Raw genomic sequence first — 12,853 nt, 5'->3', positions numbered from 1 at the left:
TGCTGTAACTGCCAAGTCCCAAGACGGGGCTGCCTGCAGGCTCCTCTCAATGAGCTGGCCAAGTTTATCCTGCAGCTGAGGGCACCTGCACCACAATACAGGCCTGAGGAGACCCGGCCTCTAGCAAACTGGGGTGCTCTGAGAGACTGCAAGATCTTGGGGGACTCCTGTGAGAGACTGGCTGCGACAGCAGGTTAGATACCCACAGGCAAGTGCAGGTAATTGCCCCAGTCTCAGACTGAATCTCACCCCAGTGTGAGATTTTGGAGCTAGGGCCTCACCGTCAGCCAGGTTGGAGTAGTGAGCACCCGGGGTTGTTAAAAATGCTGCTTTTTGGAAAATATTGGTAACCATCAGCCCTAAAGAATCTGTCATTTTTCACTTCCTTAGGTCATTCAGAATCTCTTTGTTCAAAATCTAGCTAGTACAAGTTGTTATGGGCAAGTGGGACTTTCTGATTTTGTCTGATCTCATTTGCAAATGTTGGATTCTGTGACAAATATTCTACTTCCAGAAATTAATTCTAGGCAAACATAATGCTGTAACTACCAAGTGACAGCTTCAACAGTCCTGCCAAGGTGGCAGCTCCTCCCAAGGAACTCATTCTGGATTATTAAAAGCTACTGATTTTTGACATAGCAGGGACTGTATGCATGTAACAAAACAAATACATGAACTAAATGTAAGGAACAAAACTTCTTTCAAGTGTTTTCTTTTTTGACACCATTCTGTAAGCACTTCTCAGCAAGAATGGAGAAAAACCATCAGCAGCCCGATTCCTACATGGAATCCTTTGCTAGAAGCAGTTCAATAGTTATGATGAGGTAGAAGAGCACGCAATCACTGCCAGGCAGCAGGATAATGATGTCACAGGATCACTAGTGGAAATAAAACATTCCTATCGAAAAATTAAAATAAATTTGTAGTTGCTGACTCCCACCAGAGGTCAGTCACATCATAGGAATAAAACGAAAGTCAGCAAAGTTTTAAATACTCATGGATTCTCCACACGGTAGAAATTGAAACTCCATTTTTGACCCATTTAAAAGTTATATTTCTACTTGTTTTATTGTTTTATTCATATCTGGGATAAATGCTTTCTATCTTGATTTAATAAAGCAAGTAAAGGAGAAACTATAGAACTCTGGTAAGAAAAGGAACAACTAGTTGAATAAACTCCAGTTTGGCTTTCAGTGATGGAAAAAGAGCAAGACGCATTTCTGTAAAAACCTAAGGCTCTGGTAACTGTAACTAATGCTCCAGATAAGATTTTGTGTGACAGAATTGGATGGCAATAAGCCAGCACGTTTCACCGTGATACATTTCTTGATCTCAAAGTCACAGAGAAGTTAGAATTAGGATTTGCTCTTAGTAGTGCAGTAGAGAGAGACACCTTGCATAAAGGAGTCTGTATGTATGCTGAGATTAATCACAACTCTTGGCAGTTAGTAAAAAATTGCATTATTTTTCTAGCTAAAGAAAATAAAACACAGCATTAGAAACTTTGTAGGAATGAAGAAATTACAGCAAAAATTTTCTCTGTCGGGTGGTATGTGTTGGAGCTGTATGCTTTCCATCCAGTAAACCATATATAAAATGGGATTCTATCTACTTCCACTCAATTTCTTCTGCTAAAAAATAAAAATAAAAAAAGAATCTATTGGAAGTGTCAGGAATTACATAGTAGGACAGCAGACAGCACCCATCTCCTCAGGCAATGGATCCTTTTTATCCAGAGAACAGAATAAGTAGACAGTTCTTTCTTATTTGAACACTACCTGAATAAATTCCAACTGCAGGATGTTGAGTTAGTTTTAATTAAAGAAATAGAGAACTGCCTTTGGAGTTTTAGTTCCCCAATTTGTAGGCTATTCCCCCACTATTGGTATTGCATTGACATAAATAACAGCACTGTTGACACAGTGAGTTGAATCAGGAAACTTCTAACTGAAAAATAATCCAAGGAGAAGCAGTTGTTCGGTAAACAAATAAAGTTCCCTGATGCAAGTCACCATCTAACTGCACAAACAACTGGAGGAAGGAAAACGTAGAAGAGGAAAACAGGCAGGTGGGAAGGGGCATAACTGAATAGGGCTACAAAGCTGGTGAAAGGCCTGGAATGCAAGTCCCATGAGGAGCGGCTGAGGGAGCTGGGGTTGTTTAGTCTGAAGAGGAGGCTCAGGGGAGACCTTGTTGCTCTCTACAACTACCCGAAAGGAAGGTGTGGGAAACTGGGGGTTGGCCTCTTCTCGCAGATAGCTAGTCACAGGACTTAGAGAGGATGGCCTCAAGTTGTTCCAGGGGAGGTTCAGGTTAGAAATAGGAGACATTTCTTTTCAGAAAGAGCAGTCGGGCATTACAGCGGGTTGCCCAGGGAGGTGGTGGAGTCACTGTCACCGGGGATGTTTAAGGAAAGGTGCTTAGGGACATGGTTTAGTGGGTGACATTAGTAGTAGGGTGATGGTTGGACCAGATGATCTTGGAGGTCTTTTACAGCCTTAATGATTCGATGATTTTATAAATGTGCACTGTTGTCCAGTGAACACCTGCAGACTGAAAGCCCACAAGAAGTACCTGATGGCTCCAGGTGGGTGGCATTAAGTCCAGCAGAGTAGATGTCCTGACTCGTTGCTGATGGGATTATTCTGTGTGATGTGGGCTCTACAAACAAGTCACAGATACAGCTAAATGGCTCAGGATTCATGACATCTTAAAATGCTTAACTTTTTCTATGATCGGACTGAGGCTGAGTAAATACCTTTTAACCGGAAATTTTTAAGTTTTTAACAACGGGAAGTTTTGAAAAATGAGAACTGGGCACACAATCAGCCCCTTAGCCTCCACCGAACGCCCCGTGGGCTGTGCGGCCAGCGCCCCGCGAGGATCCTGCCGATCTCTGGGGCACTCCCAACCCCTCCGAGCCGCCGCCAGCAGCGCTGCCATGACAGAGCAGCGGGCAACCACCACCTGCCCTCCCCGCCGCCTGCCGTTAACGGCTCCAATCGGCGCGCGGCGGGGGCGGGCCGCCCGGGTTGCCGGGGCGACGGGGCTGGGGCGCCCCTGCGCGGCGGCGGCGCTGGCGGTGGGGCTGCGGGCGGGCAGGTGAGGGCCGGGCCGCGGGCACCGGGGAGGCCTCCGGGGGTCTCTCGGGGGGAGCCCGGGGTTGCGCTGGGGTTCGGGGCGCCCTGCTGCCGCGTGCGTTGTCTCCGTGGGTGTGGTTGCGTGGAAACGGATGCTTAAAATCGCGGAAACCGGCGGGGGAGCGGTCTTTGGAAGGGGTAAAAAGGCTGGAGCTGCTCGCTCTGCCTCCGGAGGGAAGGAGGGAGAGCTCCGGGGTTCGCCCTGCTTCCCTCAGCTGGGAGGGACAGAGCTGGATTAGGGGCAGAAACGAGCACGGAGAATTAAAAAATTCTCCAAGTGCAAAAGCAAGGTACGCACTAAGCAAACAAAACTCACGAAGGCCAGCTGAAGCAGGCTCTGCAAATCAAGAAGTAAATATTTAAAGCTGTTTCTTATTAAATAATTCCTCTGATGTCTTAGGGCTGTTGCTTTAGGGAGAACTGGTCTGCTTTGGAAGGCTTGAAAGCAGCAGGTGTGAATGACATTGAAGGCTGAGGGAGCTCTTTGGTTGCTTGGGATGCTGTAGTAAAGGTCGCAGTCCTGGATTTCAAAATCAATAAGGGGCACAGTGTTCTTATCTTAAGCACATCATGATGTATAACATGTATAGCTGAAAATTTGTTTTTGTCGTCCAAACTGGCTGTTTCAGGAATATCTTTGATGGGCATCCACTCAGTCTTTCAAAAACATATGGTAGAGAGTCCATTGTGCATCTGATTCATTCTAGGGTTTAAATCTCTACTAGAAATGTAGAACTTGCTGCTTATGTATGCCTTGTTTAAAATTTTTCTCGTTATGTTCTGCAGTTTTCTGCTATTCATAAGGGCGTTTAAGGGCAAGAGTTTTGATAATGAACACACACAGTAAATAATCAGATGTTCCTCCAGTACTATTTTGCCTATGTAATTCGTGGCAAGCCATAATTCCCGTTATTTTAGATTAAAGTTGCTAACCTTTGCACTTCTTTGGTAGCAAAAAAATAAGGGAAATTCCCTTAGGTTGTGCCATTTGCAAAGAACTTTTTGTCTGTGTCTTTCTTGCCTGACTAAAGGCACAGCTGTATAGGTTACTGATATATATTTAAGGTTTGTGTTAGAGAACAAGCACTTTGTAGAGTCTGTTACATTAGCTTTTGGGTTTTACATAGCAGAATGGTTCAAAATCTTCAGTTAAGACCATAGACATCTTTGGCTAATTGTTGTAATCTATATGGGGACGTGGTGATCCAAAGAATTTGAGAAGAAACATAGGTGATACAGAGTAATACTAATAATAAAGTGTTAAGGTATCTTGCAGGCATTGTTTTACTTGATGATTTATTGCTAATGTATTAATTACTCTACCTCACAAGATATCTATTATTTTCTTTCATCTCTTTGTTTCAACCATTGTCATTCTGTGAACTCTATTGCAGCAAATCTGGGAGTCACTGGGCAGCTCTGGCTATTTAAAGGACCCAAAACACAGTGATATAACTGTAATTTAGTCCTCTGCTATAAGGAAGATTTTCCCATAGGAAGAACAACATAAGTCCTCATTGTCTAGTGATCTGTTTAACTCTGTGGGCCAGTATTTATTTCCAACAGCACTAATAGGAGATAGCGTAGGGAAATATTTCTTCTTCGTGCAGTCCTTAAGTCAGAATTGATGTGGACAATACTGCCGCAAATCCTGGTGAAGATACAGCGTAACTTATATTTTGCTGTTTTGCTTCTTTTGTATATGCAGTAAAAGAAGAGATGTGAGCGTCAATACAACATTGAAATTACAGCAACTGGTTATAAGAGCTGAGAATTCACCAGTAGGATATAGGTACTTCAGTGACATAGAGTGTCATTCAGGAAAGCAATTATTTATGGTAGCAGCTGAGCTGTGCTCTGGGCATTGGAGAAAGACGGAAGCTTTGTACGGTATTTTTTCCCCATTTAAGTACTATAATAACTATACCCTCGCTGAATCCATTAGGACTGTTTATTCCTTATCCTGTTCTGGCACAGACTGGAGAAGTTGTTTTTGCTGCTGTGTGTGGCAATTTGATGGACTCTTGAAACCAGTCTCTACCTGCAGTTTGTTTTAGTGAATGGAATTCATTGCATACTTTTGATTTATGTTTGAAGATCTTCAGTTTTGTTTCTGTCTTGGATATGGCTGTTTACATTACTTGCTCCAATTGCACAACGTGTTTTTTGCCTCTTATCAAGTAGCTTCTTAATGAGATGTAAACTTCCTAGCTTGCTGATAGCCTGGACCCTAATCTCTGGTTTAGACTCTTCTGTTTTTTCTTTTGCAATCTGGTTAAAGAATTATTCTGTTGTTGTTAGAGTTGTTGTTTTATTTTGTTTTAATTTTTTTTTCTTTACATAGACAAATCAAGATGTAAGAGCACTAATTAATGCTACAGTTTTCATTCTCTTAAATTTCTTTTCTAGTTGCTGCCAATTCTCTGAAAGCAGATGTATTGGGAGACTGCTGGTGTTGGAATGAGAGAGGATAAATCAGATTCCAGAGATAAATTTCATAAATAAGTTGATATGCCAGGATATAAAATTAAGACTTATTCGAGTGGGAGGTTAGTGTTGAACAGGGCTCTGTAATTGTTTGTTACTAACTACAGAATGTTTTCTGTACTTAACTTGCTAGTTCTGAACATGCAGGTGGTTGTATCCCGTTCAGATTTCCAGAGAATGGAGTGCAGTCTTGTTGCAGGTAAAGGGTTTTCTGGTGACAGTGCTTCCTTTGGGTCTTCTTGCTTCTGTGGTTGTTAGGGCACATGTGTCCCCTTCAAATGTCTGAACAGAACTGTTAAATCTGCAAACTGCCCTGTAAAAATTGTGTTTTAGAACATTATGTTGGAGACAAACATAATCCAGCATTGAGCTGTTTTCACAGAAAAAAACATCTTGGTCTTGCCTGTGTCCAGCGTTACTTAGCTTTCCAAATTTGGATTGTCAGTTAGCATTGGCAGATCTGAGAGAGGGTACAGTTTGATCACAGACAGCTGGATGCCATCCGCACTTTTTCTATTCAAATTCTCAGCTCACCAAAATCTGTTAATGACTACAGAGAGATGATGAATAGCACAGGGACACGACCAAGCTCTGAGGGATTTTAAATACTTGCTTTGAGCTTCACAGACAGAATTATTTCTTTTTTTTTTTTTTTTCATAAATTTTGTCCTACTTGTAAGTTATGTATTTGTTCTTCAGATGCTGAAAATTGGTTTTTGCGAAGTAAAGTTCTTGGCGTGTTGAGATAAATATTCTGAGGAAACCTTTTTTTATTTCTAATTTATATTTAAATATCATTTCTATGGCAGATATTGAATAGCAAGTGCCATTATCTTAACATGCAAATCAGAAAAATACAGTTTTAAAAGTTATTAAAATTTTCTTTCAGATGTGTTCGTTATCACTCCAGTCAGAGACTTGCACTACCATTGTCTAAACTTTTTTCTTTGAAAAACATGTTAGAATGGAATGACTTGCATTCTAGCTAGACGCATCCTATGGACGTGATACAACAAATACAGGTAGTGTCTTTCTTGTTGTGTTAACCGTCTGCTGGTAAACAAATGGGTACTTAGCTTTGCGTAAGTCCAAATTTAGTACATGTGCAGTGATTATGTAACTGAGACAAATAATTCAGTATAGAATTAGCTTTAGGTTATAAGGTTAGTTATAAGGTTAGGTTATAGCTTTTCTCAACACATAAGCAGTGTGCCCTTTTTGTTTTTTTCTAAGAAATTTGAAAATAAGAGAGATATAAATTTCTCATTTCTTAAAAGTTGTATGTGCTCTTCACTGAATTTGAATGGAGGCATCTACTGAGCAATAGTAACTGTGATACTGCATACATACTCATTTATATTTTTTTTCTTAACAGGTGTTAAAGTTACTTACCTAAAAGGAAAAAGAAAAAAAATGACCAAAAGTTTCATTGAATTTGTTTTTCAAGATCCAATTAGGAAGATACGTGATCAAATCCAATCCACTGCTATTGTTGGCAGCTAGAGCCTAATCTTCATAAACTGATAAAGCTCAGTCTTAAAAGAAGCTACGACTTTGTCCTTGCACCCTTACAGGCAGGTTGTTGTAAAGTTCCGTCCCATTGCAAATCTGGTGATGATGGTGCTGTTGCATATGTTACTAACAGCTTATTCTGATCCCTGTGGGGGTGGCCTGGTCATCCTGTTTGTGATCTTGTCCTGATTAATCCATACAGCTTGTTGGGAAAGAGCAAATGGGGAGAGGGAGGAGGAAGGAAGGACAACTGATTAGAGCCCTGCTTACATTTGTACCATCCATAGCTTGGGATGAGTAGGGGGAGACCTAATTGCTAACTGACCTCGTGGGACATAAGATCACTGTGACAGGTTAGCTGTGTTGTTATCATGTAGTTGTTTATTGCACAACCTTACTGTAAACACTTATTTTAGGATTTATTTTAGGATATTTAGGATCTATACATGCTTCTTACTCTAACTGTAAAGATTCTTAAAGCATTAATTAGTAAATAAAACCCGAGGGTTTTTAACTGGTTTCTTTACTGTAGATACTGATACAATTATTTTACATAATGTCATACATATTATGAAAGAGAAATAATGCATTTCTATGCTCTTGTAACTTAAGTAGTTTTTTAGATTTTTTTGTTCTTGGGTTTTTGTTTGTTTTCTTTTTTGTCTTTTTTTTTGTTGTCTTGAAGACCTCATTAATTCCTATCCTAAATTCTGTGGCTTCAAAATATGAGAAAAGAACTAATGCAAACTTGTAGCATGTTAATCTTTAGTATATAGTCAGTATATAGTTTCAGTGCTGTGACGGGGCATAATATGAAATAACACCTACAACCTGGATTGACAGAGAATGAATTTAGTGGACTGGATATTCTCTCGTATGTTGAAAAGGCTGAGAGAGCTGGGCTGGCCTGTTTAGCCTGGAGAAGAGAAGGCTGAGAATGGATCTTATCAATGTATGCAAATATCTTCAGGGAAGTGTAAAGATGATGGGGCTGGACTTTTTCCAGTGGTGCCCAGCAACAGGATAAGAGGCAATGGGCTCAAACGGAAACAGAGAAAATTCCTTCTGAGTGTGAGGGAAAACCTCTTTACTGTGAGGATGATGGAGCACTGGAAAGGGTTGCCCAGGGAGGTTGTGGAGTCTCCCCTCTGGAGATACTCAAAACCTGCCTGGATATGATCCTGTGCAACGTGCCAGCCCCAGACACTCAGATTGGCTCTGATTTTTTTCACAGAATTAATTGAAGTGAATTCAGAAATGATGTGTAAATATAGCCCAATTATTTGAAAATCATTCTTAATTTTGAAATGTGCTTAATGCTACTGTTTTACAGCAAGCATATGTCAAACCTGACTTTTAAGAAATGATGTAGGCAAATGTCTGAGTATTTCTCTGTATAAGATTTAAGCAGAAACCTAAACAATGGTTACAAATGTATTTGGAGAAAAATAGAAGCACATAATTGATTTGACACAAGATATCAACTACAGTTTATTAAATAATTGTAAGCTGTCTGGAAAAAGTGGCACGTTAAGATAGGGAGATTTCTTACCCTCTTATTCATGAAAGTCTTTTGTCAAAACTGAAATGAGTTGTTGACTTGAGATGTTGCCAAATAACATGAGAGAACAGTGTCAGCTTGTTTGTTACATCTGAAAATAATCTACATGTCACTGAAATCTTCTATTCTTTGTTTTCTAGATAAGCTATGTATGTATGTTATATTTAGGAATATATTTTAGTGTATAGGGATTGAGGCCACATTACTCTTCAGCTTATCCTCTATGACACATCCCATGTCATGCCTTTGTAGAGGGCAGTAGCTTAATCTCTTAGTGAAAAGTTACCTGCACAATGTCGCAAAGATCAACTTTAATTTCATAAACAAATGGAAGAAAATCATGAATTTTGTAAGTCTTGAATTTTGTAACTCTGAACTTTAACCACACATTTCGATGTTTTTATGCTAAAGTATCACAATTTACCATCGCTTCCATTTTATCCTTGTCGGGTTTTTTTTTTTTGATGTGTGTTTGTTTATGCTTTATAAGCCAAACTTTGGGGCTAATTACTCATCTGTTTTATCTGCATTACTGGAGATAGTGACCAGCTCAGGAACTGTCATTACACTGAAATTGTACATCTATCCTTATTATCATAAAAGGCAGAATGATTAAAAGCAGTTGTAAAAAAAAAATAAAAAAAAAAACAACAACAATCCAAAACCTATCTCACTCTTGTTGGACCCTGTCTTAAAGGAAATTTTATAGTGTATGTGCTTTCTGTGTTGCTGAAGAGCCACACTTAAAGTAATCAGAGGTCCTCATTGTCAGTGAAGTAAGTCTTCATTTGCAATGAAATCCTCTTCTTGAAGCAAGAGGAAGCTTCTGATTCTGAAATTATATTAAACAGTTTGGTATTCAACTGTTTTGAGACTAACTTGACTTAGGAGTGCAAATAAGGATTAAAGATCCTTGTATATGTGGCTGAATGATCTGCTGTTGCTTCATACTCAGTAGTTCTGTAAATATGCACATTTTCTGTTATCCTTGACAGATTATGCTCAGAAACTAGAGAAGCAATTTCATGTGAAGTCTCAATATCTGGGACTACAAATGTTATTAAGTGGTAAAGCTAAAAGAAAAAAAAATAGCATAGCAGAGTACAGACCTCATTTCCCTAATATACACACATTATGTGAAGAATTCCCAAACTTACTGGTTTGTGTGCTGTATTCTATGGTAGCACACAGCTGCTTACTACAATTGTGCTGATCACATATGTAACATCCTTCATAAGAGTTGCTTGTATGTGTAAGTAGAAATGAACGTTATTACCTCCTGTATGACCTACCCACCCAATAAGCTGTATACTCCATCCTTTTCCTTTATCTGCCTAGTTTGTGTTCTTCTTCCTGAATCAGCAAGCTTCTATGTATCCGTGTAGCTTGTGGTTTCAGAGCTTGCAGTTGTGGGGTTCAGTCCATCTACACTTTATATAGTCCTTTGTTTCAGCAGGGGCTTGGCTTATGGAGCATCCAGGTGTCTTTGACACTGGGGAGCTAGACAGTATAGCAGGTGCTCCCTGTCTCCACTGTAGCTTTCGCCTTATTAACCATCCCTTGTTCCACTTCTGTGTGTCCTCCCCATTCCAACTCTCTTGGAGATATCAAGCAGATCAAAACAAGAAAAAACATCTCATGGCACCAAGACAGAAGTTTTCATTTCTCTGTTGGGGTGGAGGATACCAGTGACTCAGTAAGCAGAGGAGGTTTTCAGAACCCACAGCTAGTTGAACATTATTACCTTCTCAAAGGTAATGCTGCCACCAGCAGCTTCTTCTTGCTAATCAGTGTCATGCTGTGAGAAAATAAAATTGGCCAAAGGGTTGCAAGCTAAAGATCCTTCTAGATCAGAATCCCAAGGTGGTGACCTCTTGCCAGCCTACAGGACTGTCTGACCTGTTGGCGATGTGGATTTGAGAGTGCTGCTACTCTGCATCTCCTGCTTCACCAACACCCAGGCTCTCGTTGGCCTGACCAGCCCATAACTCTCTCTGCAGTCTCCTGTTGTAGGTACTTTTTTCCTCCCAGTGCTGGGAGTTTAACACTGTGTTCAGCAAGCTCTGCTTTGGTGCAGCAGGATAAACTTGGATCAGACTGTGAAAACAGCTAAGTTTGGGGAAAGACATATGAGAAACCTTGTCTGGGACCTCTATCCACACACCTCTGCCCACTGGCTCTAGAGCAGTATTGAAGCTTGGGCCCCTGTCTTTGTCTTTTGCGCAAATTGTGCCATTGGGATGTTGTGCCCGGCCTTGCTGGCTTCCTCCCTTGGTCTCAGATTTGCCTTGTCCTTGTGAACCTGTCTGGTTATCCCTGGACTATCAGGTGAACCTGGTTGCCATCACCAGACCTCTTGACTACCAAGGGACTGTGCCCCTAATCAGCAAGGCCACCCCCCTGTGTGCCTTGCTGTCACCTTTGGCTCCTGGCTTCAAATCCTTGTAAAGCAGCCTACTCGTGATGCACCCTGTTAGTTTTATCACAAGCAGGTAAGAGCTCTTCTCCTAAAGGAAACTCGTCCTCCAAGTCCAGACAAAGGGATAAGGAATACATATTGCACAGTTATGTGAAGGGGATAAAACAGAGTGTGATCCTGCATTGCCAGACTACCTGCGTGGAGCTGTAGAATTTGGCCTGGCTCATTCACAGCCCTGAGACACAGTCTCAGTGTGACAGTGGGACTTGGTGAAGGCTGTGGTGGTCGGTCTGGACAGCACTCTTGAATACATTCTAATGTAACTGCAGATGCAGAAGGTGCTAAACACTGTGAAGTTATACAAAACAGCGTTACATCCAGAATGCTATTTCTGTATGCGTTTAGTTGGCTTAGTTTGCATATCTCACTTGCCTTATAAAACGTGCGTGGCAATTTAAAAAAGCTGAAGTGCTGCATCTGGCAAGATACCAGAGTATGATCTTTGATTTCTCTAAAGTATGTTTTTATAATTGTATATATTTCTCTAGAAGCCTTATATTACAACTCATAGCTATTGCAATTCCCACCCAAAATGATAAGCTAATGTTTGAGAGAATTAAACAGTAACAGATCTTTTTGACTTGAATCACACATTGACAATATTATTTTCTTTGCATCATATGTTTACATATTAATTAATACATATGCATAAAAACTTTACTTTCTAAAATATAGTTACTTTATCAGAATTGTTCCCTCGGAGGTAAGTCCTGACTCAGAAAAGTGTAAAATAATTCTTACATTTGCTGAGTACCTATTTCCAAAGGGAGGGTTGTAAAATATCTGCATCATAGCGTTTTTCACTAAGTCGATATCAGCTCAAGAATTAAACAATTATTTCTGCGTGAAATGAATAGGATTTGTGTTTTATTCCTTCTGGAATATTTTAAATAGATGTATTGGACAATCTACTTTAAGGCTGTATACACTTTAAAGAAGTCTCTTTTGGTCTGATCTATTCAAATACCTTACTAATCACAGAATCACAGAATTGAAGGGGTTGGAAGGGACCTCGAAAGATCATCGGGTCCAACCCCGCTGCCAAAGCAGGCTCCTTAGAGCAGGCTGCCCAGGTAGGCATCCAGACGGGCCTTGAATATCTCCAGAGAGGGAGACTCCATGACCTCCCTAGGCAGCCTGTTCCAGTGCTCTGTCACCCTCACTGTGAAGAAGTTCTTTTGTATGCTGGTGCAGAACTTCCTGTGCTCTATCTTGTGGCCATTGCCCCTTGTCCTATCCCCACAAACCACTGAAAAGAGGTTGGCCAAATCCCTCTGTCTCCCACACCTCAGGTATTTATACACATTGGTAAGATCTGCTGTCGGTGTTCTTTTCTCCAGGCTGAACAGACCCAGGTCTCGCAGCCTTTCCTCATAGGGGAAAATATCCAGTGCTTGAACAAAAACTCAGTTTTTCAGTTTGCTGTATTAGGACTTTGATGTCGTGGTACCTTTAGTTGCCCTTAAAAGAGAGAAGAAAAGAAGACTTGCTAGCTGTACAAGTGGATTTTTGGTTAACTGCATGCTAAGTGATTTAGGAAACATTTAATAATGTTAAATTTAGTTATAGAAAATTAAGGGGTTATATGGTTTGAGATTTTTCACATATCTTTATTGCAATATTAGTACATGGAGTTTTACTTCATCCTCCACTGGATTACTAATGTGCCTACAG

This window comes from Cygnus atratus, chromosome 4 (assembly GCF_013377495.2).
Source record: "Cygnus atratus isolate AKBS03 ecotype Queensland, Australia chromosome 4, CAtr_DNAZoo_HiC_assembly, whole genome shotgun sequence".
NCBI classification, from domain to species: Eukaryota; Metazoa; Chordata; class Aves; order Anseriformes; family Anatidae; genus Cygnus; species Cygnus atratus.
This window is presented reverse-complemented; position numbering follows the sequence as displayed.